The following is a 13,421-nucleotide window of genomic DNA, read 5'->3' on the forward strand; positions in this document are numbered from 1 at the left end:
CTAAGGATGTGTATAATTTTATACTAATATATAAAAAGCGATAAATTAAATACTTAACCTATGCAATTGTAAAATAAAGTGCAAATAGTTAAGCAAATTGTTTAAAACAAGTAAAGCAAACAAAAATTCAAAATTTATTTAATTTTAACAAATAACTTATTTGAAAGAAATACGCAAAAATTTTTTGCAATTCTAATAACAAAACTTTTTAAAATGATTCGCTGGAACAAGGGTGAAATGTAGCAACCGAAATGTGGCCCAAACAAGAAACATTGAAATGCCATTTTTTGGTCAACGGTCATAGTTAGCAATCAATAGTATAATTTACCTCATTCAAATAAAAATAACAAAAACAATTTATTTGTTTAAATAATTTTAGCTTAAAAATTACTTAATTTTTTTAACAACTAAAAGATAATTTGTTAAACAAATAAAATTATTTAAAAGCATTTACTTGTAAAAATAAATAGTTAATGCTTAAAACCAATAAAAGGAATCATATAAAATGTTATAATTTGAAACAAATAATTTTTAATAAAAACAAAGAAATTGAACAGAACAAAACATTCCAATTTAATTGCAACAACTAAAATGTTAATCGCGGCGCTCAACTGGTCACAAGTTATTAGTGCCATAAGTAAAATAGAAGATAAAATTTTGGAAGATTATAAAAATATGTTTCAATTATAACATTTACAGCCCAACTGTACTTGCAAGACACGACCATTTGTTTGGTATGGAATCCTCTGGTGGAATTTGATTTAAAAACGGTCAATTATCGGGAATATTATGCTGTCATTAATATAGAATTAAAAACTTTACAAAGATCTTTTGAACAAGATGTAGCTGATTTTAAAGCCATGGAAAAGCGTTTAACGGATAACGGTCTCAGCTATAATGATTTAACCGAGAAATTAACTATGGCCATTGAGAAATCACATTGTGAGGTAAAGCTTTTTTAAATTAAAGGTATTATTAATAGATTCCCTAATTTATTACAGAGCTTTTTAGCTTTTCACGATCATATTCTACCCTTTATTGAAAGTTTCATTAATGCCAGTCAATACTCTGACTGGCGTTCCAAAAGAAATCGTTTTGTATTCGGTTATTTAGAAGAAACGTTTGAAGAACATTTCGTAAAACATCCATTTTTTGAAGGTATTCTTAAAGTTTCCAAAATGTCTTTAATATTAAAAATTATCATTCTTCAAATTTTCTAGCACAAAATTCTATTTTATTAGTTTCCAAACATACTTCTTCAGACCAGATATTCAACTTAAAAACTAATAAATTTAATGGACCCAAATCGGAACAACAATATTCTTTATTGTTTCTAGATCATTTTTTTACCACAAATGCTAGCTTTCTCCATAATCGCTGCCTATTTCCCGATAAAACTGCAAATTTAAAGGGAACGCGAAGTAATTGCAGCCGGTTTTGATATAGACCTTATTTTGTTATAAATTATGTTGCAAAAGATAATAATTCTTACGATTTAGCTATGGTGTTTCTTCATTGGGGCCGTACAATAGATGGTACCGAAGCCCAGGTGTAATTGTATTTTGTGAATTTATAATTGTACGGTATGGATTGATAGTTGTAAGTAAGAGAACTTGTTGTATTGTGTAGTTATAACTGTAATAATTTTCCTGGATTTATAGCGGAAGCCACAGATTGGGGCGAAGTTTATCCGAATTTGACGGGAGATTATAGTTTGGGAATGGTGGGTTAAGGTGAAAGCGGAAAGGGCGGGGGGGGCGAGGGAGGCGGGGAAGGACAGGAGAACAGGGGCGAGAAAAGCGAGCGAGCGAGCGAGCGATCGAGCTAGACGAGCGATCGAGCGAGCGAGCGAGCGAGCGAGCGAGCGAGCGAGCGAGCGAGCGAGCGAGCGAGCGAGCGAGCGAGCGAGCGAGCGAGCGAGAGCGAGCGAGCGACGAGCGAGCGAGCGAGCGAGCGAGCGAGCGAGCGAGCGAGCGAGCGAGCGAGCGAGCGAGCGAGCAGCGAGCGAGCGAGCGAGCGAGCGAGCGAGCGAGCGAGCGAGCGAGCGAGCGAGCGAGCGAGCGAGCGAGCGAGCGAGCGAGCGAGCGAGCGAGCGAGAGCGAGCGCGAGCGAGCGAGCGAGCGAGCGAGCAGCGAGCGAGCGAGCGAGCGAGCGAGCGAGCGAGCGAGCGAGCGAGCGAGCGAGCGAGCGAGCGAGCGAGCGAGCGAGCGAGCGAGCGAGCGAGCGAGCGAGCGAGCGAGCAGAGCGAGCGAGCGAGCGAGCGAGCGAGCGAGCGAGCGAGCGAGCGAGAGAGCGAGCGAGCGAGCGAGCGAGCGAGCGAGCGAGCGAGCGAGCGAGCGAGCGAGCGAGCGAGCGAGCGAGAGCGAGCGAGCGAGCGAGCGAGCGACGAGCGAGCGACGAGCGAGAGAGCGAGCGAGCGAGCGAGCGAGCGAGCGAGCGAGCGAGCGAGCGAGCGAGCGAGCGAGCTAGCGAGCGAGCGAGCGAGCGAGCGAGCGAGCGAGCGAGCGAGCGAGCGAGCGAGCGAGCGAGCGAGCAGAGCGAGCGAGCGAGCGAGAGCGAGCGAGCGAGCGAGCGAGCGAGCGAGCGAGCGAGCGAGCTAGCGAGCGAGCGAGCGAGAGCGAGCGAGCGAGCGAGCGAGAGAGCGAGCGAGCGAAGAGAGCGAGCGAGCGAGCGAGAGAGCGAGCGAGCGAGCGAGCGAGCGAGCGAGCGCGAGCGAGCGGCAGCGGCGAGCGGGACGGCAGGGCGAGCACGGGCGAGCGGCAGCGAGCGAGCGAGCTACGAGCGAGCGAGCGAGCGAGCGAGCGAGCGAGCGAGCGAGCGAGCGAGCGAGCGAGCGCCAGCGAGCGTAGCGAGCGACGAGCGAGCGAGCGAGCTGAGCGAGCGAGCGAGCGAGCGAGCGAGCGAGCGAGCGAGCGAGTAGCGAGCGAGCGAGCGAGCGAGCGAGCGAGCGAGCGAGCGAGCGAGCGAGCGAGCGAGCGAGCGAGGAGCGAGCGAGCGAGCGAGCGAGCGAGCGAGGAGCGAGCGAGCGAGCGAGCGAGCGAGCGAGCGAGCGAGCGAGCGAGCGAAGCGAGCGAGGAGCGAGCGAGCGAGCGAGCCAGCGAGCGAGCGAGCGAGCGAGCGAGCGAGCGAGCGAGCGAGGCGAGCGAGCGAGCGAGCGAGCGAGCTGAGCGAGCTATGCGGAGACGAGGCGAGCGAGCGAGCGAGCGAGCGAGCGAGCGAGCGAGCGAGCGAGCGAGCGAGCGAGCGAGCGAGCGAGCGAGCGAGCGAGCGGGCGAGCGGGCGAGCTGGCGAGCGGGCGAGCAGCGAGCGAGGAGCGAGCGAGCGAGCGAGCGAGCGAGCTAGCGAGCGAGGCGAGCGAGCGAGCGAGCGAGCGAGCGAGCGAGCGAGCGAGCGAGCGAGCAGCGAGCGAGCGAGCGAGCGAGCGAGCGATGGGCGAGCGGGCGAGAGGGCGAGCGAGCGAGCGAGCGAGCGGCGAGCGAGCGAGAGAGCGAGCGAGCGAGCGAGCGAGAGAGCGAGCGAGCGAGCGAGCGAGCGAGCGAGCGAGAGAGCGAGCGAGCGAGCGAGCGAGAGAGCGAGCGAGCGAGCGAGCGAGCGAGCGAGCGAGCGAGCAGCGAGCGAGCGCGGGAGCGAGCGAGAGAGAGCGAGAGCGAGCGAGCGAGCGAGCGAGCGAGCGAGCGAGCGAGCGAGCGAGCGAGGACGAGCGAGCGAGCGAGCGAGGAGCGAGCGAGCGAGCGAGCGAGCGAGCGAGCGAGAGAGCGAGCGAGCGAGCGAGCGAGCGAGGAGCGAGCGAGCGAGCGAGCGAGCGAGCGAGCGAGCGAGCGAGCGAGCGAGCAGCGAGCGAGCGAGCGAGCGAGGAGCGAAGCGAGCGAGCGAGCGAGCGAGCGATAGAGCGAGCGAGCGAAGGCGAGCGACGACGAGAGAGCTGAGCGAGCGAGGAGCGACAAGCTACGAGATCTATCTATCATCATCTACTACTATCATCTATCGAGCTATCTAATCCGATCTATCTATCTACTATCTATCTATCTATCTATATATCTCTATCTATCTATCTATCATCTATCTATCTATATCTATCTATCTATTATCTAATCTATCTATTCTATTATCAATACAGGGACAATGATTACCTTCAGCTGTACAGTCTATGTATTTAGTACGATATGGTTATAACTTGTCTAGTACCAGCACCGAGGCAATGTACCCTCCTTCAGAGTTTTCTGAACAAATCTTCTACTTATTCATGCTCATTTTTTTCGCAGACGTTTAGCTAGTTGGCTGCTGCCATTGGAACCATTTCAGTTCATCCTCGGTTAGCAGTGCTCATCTATTTGTTCATAGAAATTATAAGTCTCGGCTGTGCCCATAAGTTTGAAGCGAATTTTGTAGCGAAAGAGAACTCGTGGTATGAAAGTTTTAAATTTGGCTGTGTTACGACTATAAAACTGTTTCTCTCACAATCGGGTAATTCCTATGTACAATCATTTACGGTGAGAGTTTTGCTATTTACTTGTTTTATGAACGATATCATTTTGACCAGTATCTATAGTGGAGGTTTGGCGAGTATTTTGACAATACCAAGGTAAAAAGAGGGACATTTTTAGGAGTTCGATTTGTGTTTTGATCTTTATATAATTTACAGCTACGACAAAGCTGCGGATACAGTCGATGGCATGCTTTATCATAAACTTCAATGGTCGGCGAATTCTGAAGCTTGGGTTTCAGCTATACGTTATACCGATGATGTATGTATGTGGATTTTTTTAAATAGATCTTTCGTTTAATAGTTATATAACCAATTATTTTGTAATAGGAACGCATGAATGGTATTCTACACAATTTCTTTATTTACAACGATGATGAACTGGAAGTATTGGCTAGGACTAGACCCGACATGGGTTTCACCGTTGAACGTTTGCCATTTGGTAAGGATGTAGTTAAACATTAGACTTTAATTTTTTAATAAAATTTTTATTTTCAGGCCACTATGCCATTGGCGACTATTTATCCTCCCAAACTATCGAACATTTAAAGATCATGAAAGAAGATTTATATTTTCAATACACCGTGGCCTTTGTAAAGCGCAATTGGCCTCTATTGGATCGTTTCGATCATTTAATATATTGGTGGCATTCGGCAGGTTTAGACAAATACTGGGAATGGCGTATAGTGGCTATAAATTTGAATGTGCAAAAGCAGAAACAAGTCGAGGCCTCTATGTATTCAAGTATGGAGGATAATGGTGCCGTTAAATTGGGCATGTCGAATTTTGTTGGCATTTTATTAATTTGGGTTTTAGGTATTGCTATATCTTTGGTGGTTTTCCTCTATGAGGTTTTGGAACATTATATAAAGTTCAAGCAGTAGAGGTTTTAGAAATTATGTAGTAATAGTCGTCGTTTAATCAATCTTTAAGATTTGTGTTTTAATTTTGCGGATCTTGCAGTTGTTTAATTTTTTATTTTGTAGTCCTATTAAGTTATAAACAAGTCGATTTTATGTTTAAAAAATGTTAATTTTTTATGTCTTGATTGTTTTACTTTCAGTATTATGTTTTTGCTTATTTGACATACATATACTTACAATATAATTATACAATAATTACCTGTGCAAGTTTTTTTTTTTTTTTTTTAAATAAAGTCATGTTATCTACTTGTAAACTGCGCTTTTTTACAGTATTATTTTTTTTATTTGGAGGGTTTTTTGTATTAGAAATATTTTGAATTTTTTAACCCTTTCAGGGTAGTTGAAAAAGTTGTCTGAAATTTAACATCAAAATCTGCTTGCATTGATGTAATGTAAACTTTTCATTGCTTCAATGCATGAAGATCAATTGTCTATAGTCATGGGTTAGACTATAAGCTATAGTCTAGGTTATAGCCTTGTTTATAGTTTAATCTACAGTCTTGTGTATAGAATAGTATATAGTCTAGTTTATAGTCTAGTTTATAGTCTAGTCTATAGTCTAGTATATAGTCTAGTCTATAGTCTAGTCTATATTGTAGTCTATAGTCTAGTGTATAGTCTAGTCTATATTCTAGTCTGTTCTAGTCTATAGACTATAGAGAGTCAGACAGTATTGTCTATAGACTAGTATATGGTCTAGTTTATGGTTTAGTCTATAGTCTAGTCTATAGTCCAGTCTATAGTCTAGTCTATAGTCAAGTCTAGTCCATAGTCTAGTCAATAGATTAGTCTATAGTCTAGTCTATAGTCTAGTCTATAGTCTAGTCTATAGTCTAGTCTATAGTCTAGTCTATAGTCTAGTCTATAGTCTAGTCTATAGTCTAGTCTATAGTCTAGTCTATAGTCTAGTCTATAGTCTAGTCTATAGTCTAGTCTATAGTCTATAGTCTAGTCTATAGTCTAGTCTATAGTCTAGTCTATAGTCTAGTCTATAGTCTAGTCTATAGTCTAGTCTATAGTCTAGTCTATAGTCTAGTCTATAGTCTAGTCTATAGTCTAGTCTATAGTCTAGTCTATAGTCTAGTCTAGTCTATAGTCTAGTCTATAGTCTAGTCTATAGTCTAGTCTATAGTCTAGTCTATAGTCTAGTCTATAGTCTAGTCTATAGTCTAGTCTATAGTCTAGTCTATAGTCTAGTCTATAGTCTAGTCTAGTCTATAGTCTAGTCTAGTCTATAGTCTAGTCTAGTCTATAGTCTAGTCTATAGTCTAGTCTATAGTCTAGTCTATAGTCTAGTCTATAGTCTAGTCTAGTCTATAGTCTAGTCTATAGTCTAGTCTATAGTCTAGTCTATAGTCTAGTCTATAGTCTAGTCTATAGTCTAGTCTATAGTCTAGTCTATAGTCTAGTCTATAGTCTAGTCTATAGTCTAGTCTATAGTCTAGTCTATAGTCTAGTCTATAGTCTAGTCTAGTCTAGTCTATAGGCTAGTTTATAGTCCAGTCTATAGTCTAGTCTATAGTCTATTATAGTCTATATTCTAGTCTATAGTCTAGTCTATAGTCTAGTCTATAGTCTAGTCTATAGTCTAGTCTATAGCCTAGTCTATAGTCTAGTCTATAGTCTAGTCTATAGCCTAGTCTATAGTCTAGTCTATAGTCTAGTCTATAGTCTAGTCTATAGTCTAGTCTATAGTCTAGGCTATAGTCTAGTCTATAGTCTAGTCTATAGTCTAGTCTATAGTCTAGTCTATAGTCTAGTCTATAGTCTAGTCTATAGTCTAGTCTTTTTTTTTTTTTTTTTTTTTAAAGAGGTGAAATCATCAAAAGACAATGTGCGAGACTTTAACACGCTAAAACACCCCTACTACTGGTCCATAGTCCCTGCGGTACCACCGTTAAGTATTTCCTCGCAGGGAGGGATAGGTGTAAATCACCAATCTCAATTTTTTTTTTTTTTATACTAATTTCTTCTTCGTATGTCTTCCTGACTTCGGAGCTCCCGAAGTACAGATTTTGTGAAGTTACATATAAATCTCCAATTTTCCTCTGATTGTAGCATTATTTGTGTTATATTTCCTGTGTTTATACTGACACCAATATTCATTTCGAGTTCTCTTCTCTCATTGACAAATCTTGGACATTCGAAGAATACATGTTTCGCATCTTCTTGTACGTTATAACAGTTAGGACAATATGGATCACTTTCACGCCCAAAACGATACAGGTATGCTTTAAAGCAACCATGTCCACTCAGGAGCTGAGTGAGGTAGAAATCCAGATCACCAAATTTCCGTTTTACCCAGGTTCCTACATCGGGAATGATTTCCCATGTCCATCTACCCTTAGTAGATGTGGACCATTGCCTTTGCCATATAGCTATGCTTTCGTTTCTTGCCATCTGACGGACAGAGTCAGGATTTGAATCATGTCTGTTTGTAAAAATCTTCTCAGCTTCCTTAGCTTGTAAATCAATAGGAAGAATGCCAGATATTACTGAGGACGCCTCATCTGACACTGTTCGATAGGCGCAGCAGACACGTAGTAGTGCCAATCTGTGCACAGAGGTTAACTTATTCCGATAAGAGCGAAATTTTGTTGACTCTGCCCATACGGGAGCAGCATACATTATAATACTCCTTACAACACCTGCAAGTAGCCTTCTTCGTAAGTATTTAGGACCTCTGGTATTAGGCATTATGCGACAGAGGGCATTACATGTGCCTCTTGCTTTTGTCTCTACATACTCCAAGTGTTTCTTGAACGATAGACGATCGTCTATGATTAAACCGAGATATTTCAGTTGATCTTTCGTTTCAATTGTGCAGTTACCAATTGTGAGAGTAATACTTTCTCTGACTTTACGGCTGCTTATTAGCACAGCCTCTGTTTTATGTTCTGCTAGAGTCAGACCCATTTTATCAAGCCAAGCACGGACCAGGTGTATACTACTATTTGATATAGTTGTCGCTTCTGCAGTATATTTTGCCACAGCTACGAGAGCTAAGTCATCCGCGAATCCGATGATTTGGACGTTTTCTGGAAGATTTATTCGTAGAACTCCATCATACATTATATTCCAGAGTATTGGCCCAAGGACGGATCCTTGCGGTACTCCTCCTGTAACTTTATATTCCTTTACACCCTCGTCAGTGTCATATATCAGGACTCTATCTCTAAAATAGTCCTGTATTATTGCAACCAAGTAGCGTGGAACATTAAGTCGAACTAGGGTATCTAATATTTTATCCCATTTAGCTGTATTAAAAGCATTTTTGACGTCTAATGTTACGACTACACAATATTTTTTGGTACCATTTCTCCATATTTTTCCTTTTATTGCACTTTTAGCTGTATCAACTACGAGTTTAATTGCATCCATTGTTGATTTACCCTTTCTGAATCCAAACTGGGTTTTTGAAAGTCCACCTACCAATTCAATACTTTCCTCTAGTCTTCTGCAGACAACGCTTTCTAATAATTTTCCACACGTGTCTATCATACATAGAGGACGATATGACGACGGGTTGCTCAATGGTTTATTATTCTTAGGGAGAAGTACTAGCCTTTGTCGTTTCCATATTTTTGGAAAATGTCCATGTTGTAAGCATGTGTTGACAATTTTAGTGAGTTGCTCGGGGAAATGTTTAGCAATCTGTTTCAGGACGAGGTTAGGTATACCGTCAGGTCCTGGGGATTTCCTGTCTTGAAATTTTGAGGCTGCCAGCTGTATTTCGTTTGGCGTTACTGGCGGAAAATCAAATGTTTCATCAGGAATATTGTGCTCCCATGAGCTTATTCCTTGATTTGGAAACAGGTGTTGCACTATATTCTCTAGTACACGGGCGTCGTTAGGTGCTTGTATACTATGACTGTTTAATTTTTTAGTCACAAGTTTGTAGGCCATTCCAAACGGATCCTTATCGACATCGTCACATATTTTAAGGAAACTAGTTCTCTTGCTATGACGTATTGCATTCTTGAGGGCTTTTTTCTTGGCTTTGAGCTCTTGATGGTATAAAATACTTTCCAGTGTACCTCTTCTTCTCACAAAGATTCTTCTGGCGCGGATGCAGTCCTTACGTAACTGAGCAATATCCTCATTCCACCAGTAGACTGGTGTTTTATTCGGACCCTGTCTCTTTCGTTTCATAGAGGCATTGCACGCTTGTGTTAATTTGTTTACAAATTGTTTTGCCATAACCGCCGGCGTACCATTTAGAGAATAGTCGCTTACACACATGTTAAATATTTCACTGTCGAAGGTATTCGTCTTCCAGCTTAATGTCGTGGGTTTCCTCAGGACAGAGTTTGGGCGTGATATATCGGTCATATCCATAATAATTGCGGAATGGTCACTATGTGTATAGATATCACTGATAGACCATTTGATCCGATTTGCAATGTTTGAGCTTGCAAAAGCTATATCAATTGTAGAACCTCCACCATTTCGGCTAAACGTACGCTCATTACCAGTATTCAGGAGTACAATATCAAGAACACTAAGTGATTCTAAAAGAATATTTCCCCTTCTGTTTGTACGTGGACAACCCCATTCTGTAGCCCAGGCATTGAAGTCTCCTGCTATCAATACTTTATCCTTGTTTAGCAAGTCAGACACCAGCCTCGCAATTATCACTTTAAAATCCTCATCCGTATATCTAGGTGGTATATAACAACTGTATATATAAATTCCATTTACATTTGCACTAACAAAACCATCTTCTTTTATCGTGGACATGGACTGCGACATTTGTTTTCTTCTAGACCAAATAGCAGATGTACCTGAATTATCGTTAACCCATTTTGGTGAAATGTAGCAGCGATATGGCTCACTAAGGATAGCAACGTCAATGTTTAGTTCTCGTACACTTTGGTCCAATAAATCTTGAGCAGCTTGGCAATGGTTTAAATTTAGTTGGAGCAATTTCATGCGCGTTTGCTTAGGTTTTGAAGCGCTTTAACATAGAAGGGACACACTCTTGCCCCCGTAGTGTGGTCACTTTTTGCCGCGATAGTTTTACAAAGCAAACAGTTTGGAGTATTTTTGCAGGACTTTATTTTGTGTCCAATTTCTCCACAACACAGGCAGTTGTTGGTGTAGTCATTTATACTTTTACACTTTGCAGCTGGATGACCAAACTCTAGGCATTTGAAACATCTCCTAGGTGCAATTTTTTCTCGTATACGACAAATAACCCAACCTATACGAATCTTAGAAAGCTCTAAAAGTTTGTTTGCTAATATCGCATTGATACCAATGGTTGCAATTTGGGTACCACCATATGCTTTTCTCATGTTTTTTACTGCCGTTAATCGCACTTCTTTAAAATCTTCGGATAGGTTAATCAGGGCCTCGTGAACTTCTTCTTTTGTGGTTATTTCATCTATGTCTTTGATTTCTAAGAACAATTCGTTTATCATTACTCGCACTGCTGCGTCTGTGCCAATGACCTCTTTGACTGTCTGACTGAATTCGGACGTACTCTGGTGGGCTGATTTATTTAATTCAAGAAGCAGTTCCCCTTTTGCAGTTTTCCTGATGCTCTTAACATTTTGGCCAAGAACAACTAACTTCGGATCCGTTTTTACTTTTTTAAGGATATCCGCATATGTTGTTTCACCACATGTTTCAATGACAAGGGCATCTGGTCGTGGATACTTTTTCTTTTTCTTCGCTTTTGGATTAACTTTCACCCATTTAGGTTCAGTACCAGTTTTCTCCACATTTTCGTCCTTGGAGTTGCTCGATGTTTCGTTTTCTTTATTTTCACTGGTTTGTTTTGAGGCTTTTGCATTCTTCTTTTTCTTAGGATTGTTACCTTTTGGGCTCTGTGATACTTGATCTCTTTTCCTCTTTGGGGTGTTCAGTTGTGGTGGCTGTGGACGGACTGCTTCGTCCCTTTGGTTGCTCGCGTCAAGTGATGCAGGATCAATTTGATTCACTTGTGGTACGTAATGCTCTGGAAAAACTTCCATAAATATCGCTTGGATCTCTAGGGATATTGATATTATCTCTTTATGTATATTGTTTCTACCTTTGAAATAACTCACTAGTTGCGATATTTTTTCGCCTAATTTACCTAGTTTTGCCTCTCTGGGGTTTTCGGTAACGGCAGTTGCCGATGCAATTGGTGGTTGTACAACTACCGAACTTCTCGCAGAAGAGTCAACTGTTTCCTCTGTGTGGTTGTTAACAGCAGTATTAATGCTATTATCGTTGTTGTTGTTGTTTTCAGTACGCATATTTGTGGGTCCAAACTTAAGGCCGCTATCTCCGCCCGTTGTGCAGTCATGTATTTCGATCCCATGGTTGTCTATGCTAGCAGGGAGGCCATGCAAGGGTTGACTTGAAGTCCTTATGAGTCTACAAGCCAGTGCCAGATCCATGTTAATCGGGAAACTCATCCGAACCTGCACCACCAACTGAATGATGACGAAGCTTCGAACGTACCTTAAGATTTGCCAAATTTTACTAGGACGGAAGGCAGTTGTGATATTTGCCTGGAAGCCATTTCAACAGAATATCACTTCTGACTACTTAGGTTCCAGATTACCGCAGCTGTCGGCCCAAAAATCGTAAATCAAAAACATTGGTCCAGAAATGCCATAATTAAGATCGTACTGGGCTTGATCTTAATGCCTTTCGGCGGGAATAAGTAGTTTGGGCAGGTGTAGAGCTTTTTTCCATCGGAATAGGGTTTCAACGCAGATATTACTCTTTTACAGATATACTGCCAGTGCAGGATAATATCTATAGAGTGATGTTTTTACCGCTGGTGTTTTGGCCGGTTTTTTTTTTTTTTTTTTTTTTTTTTTTTTTTTTTTCCCACAGGGAGGAATTATATTGATAGACACTTATTCAAGGGCGGCATCCACTCGCCCCGACGCTGGGTTTCTCTGAGCTCTTGTACCTATTTTGGTACGCTCTCCACACCTGCGACAACTCAGGGTCCGCGGGGTCGTTAAACCCGTTATCCTATAAAGGATTACCCTTGCGGTCAGTCTATAGTCTAGTCTATAGTCTAGTCTATAGTCTAGTCTATAGTCTAGTCTAAAGCCTAGTCTATAGTCAGTCTAGTCTATAGTCAGTCTAGTCTATAGTCAGTCTAGTCTATAGTCAGTATAGTCTAGTCAGTAGTCTATAGTCTAGTCTAGTCAGTCTAGTCTATAGTCTAGTCTATAGTCAGTCTAGTCTATAGTCTAGTCTATAGTCTAGTCTATAGTCTAGTCTATAGTCTAGTCTATAGTCTAGTCTATAGTCTAGTCTATAGTCTAGTCTATAGTCTAGTCTATAGTCTAGTCTATAGTCTAGTCTATAGTCTAGTCTATAGTCTAGTCTATAGTCTAGTCTATAGTCTAGTCTATAGGTCTAGTCTATAGTCTAGTCTATAGTCTAGTCTATAGTCTAGTCTATAGTCTAGTCTATAGTCTAGTCTATAGTCTAGTCTATAGTCTAGTCTATAGTCTAGTCTATAGTCTAGTCTATAGTCTAGTCTATAGTCTAGTCTATAGTCTAGTCTATAGTCTAGTCTATAGTCTATAGTCTAGTCTATAGTCTAGTCTATAGTCTAGTCTATAGTCTAGTCTATAGTCTAGTCTATAGTCTAGTCTATAGTCTAGTCTATAGTCTAGTCTATAGTCTAGTCCTATAGTCTAGTCTATAGTCTAGTCTATAGTCTAGTCTATAGTCTAGTCTATAGTCTAGTCTATAGTCTAGTCTATAGTCTAGTCTATAGTCTAGTCTATAGTCTAGTCTATAGTCTAGTCTATAGTCTAGTCTATAGTCTAGTCTATAGTCTAGTCTATAGTCTAGTCTATAGTCTAGTCTATAGTCTAGTCTATAGTCTAGTCTATAGTCTAGTCTATAGTCTAGTCTATAGTCTAGTCTATAGTCTAGTCTATAGTCTAGTCTATAGTCTAGTCTATAGTCTAGTCTATAGTCTAGTCTATAGTCTAGTCTATAGTCTAGTCTATAGTCTAGTCTATAGTCTAGTCTATAGTCTAGTCTATAGT

General features: G+C 41.8%; 1 pseudogene; it reads left to right on the forward strand.

Moving 5' to 3' along the window:
• The first annotated feature begins 591 nt into the window (after nucleotides 1-591).
• LOC119604517 lies at nucleotides 592-5,367 on the forward strand (annotated as a pseudogene).
• Nucleotides 5,368-13,421: the final 8,054 nt, after the last annotated feature.

This window comes from Lucilia sericata, unplaced genomic scaffold, assembly GCF_015586225.1.
Source record: "Lucilia sericata isolate MDLA Ls3-8-SP2 unplaced genomic scaffold, ASM1558622v1 Contig000401F_arrow, whole genome shotgun sequence".
NCBI lineage: Eukaryota > Metazoa > Arthropoda > Insecta > Diptera > Calliphoridae > Lucilia > Lucilia sericata.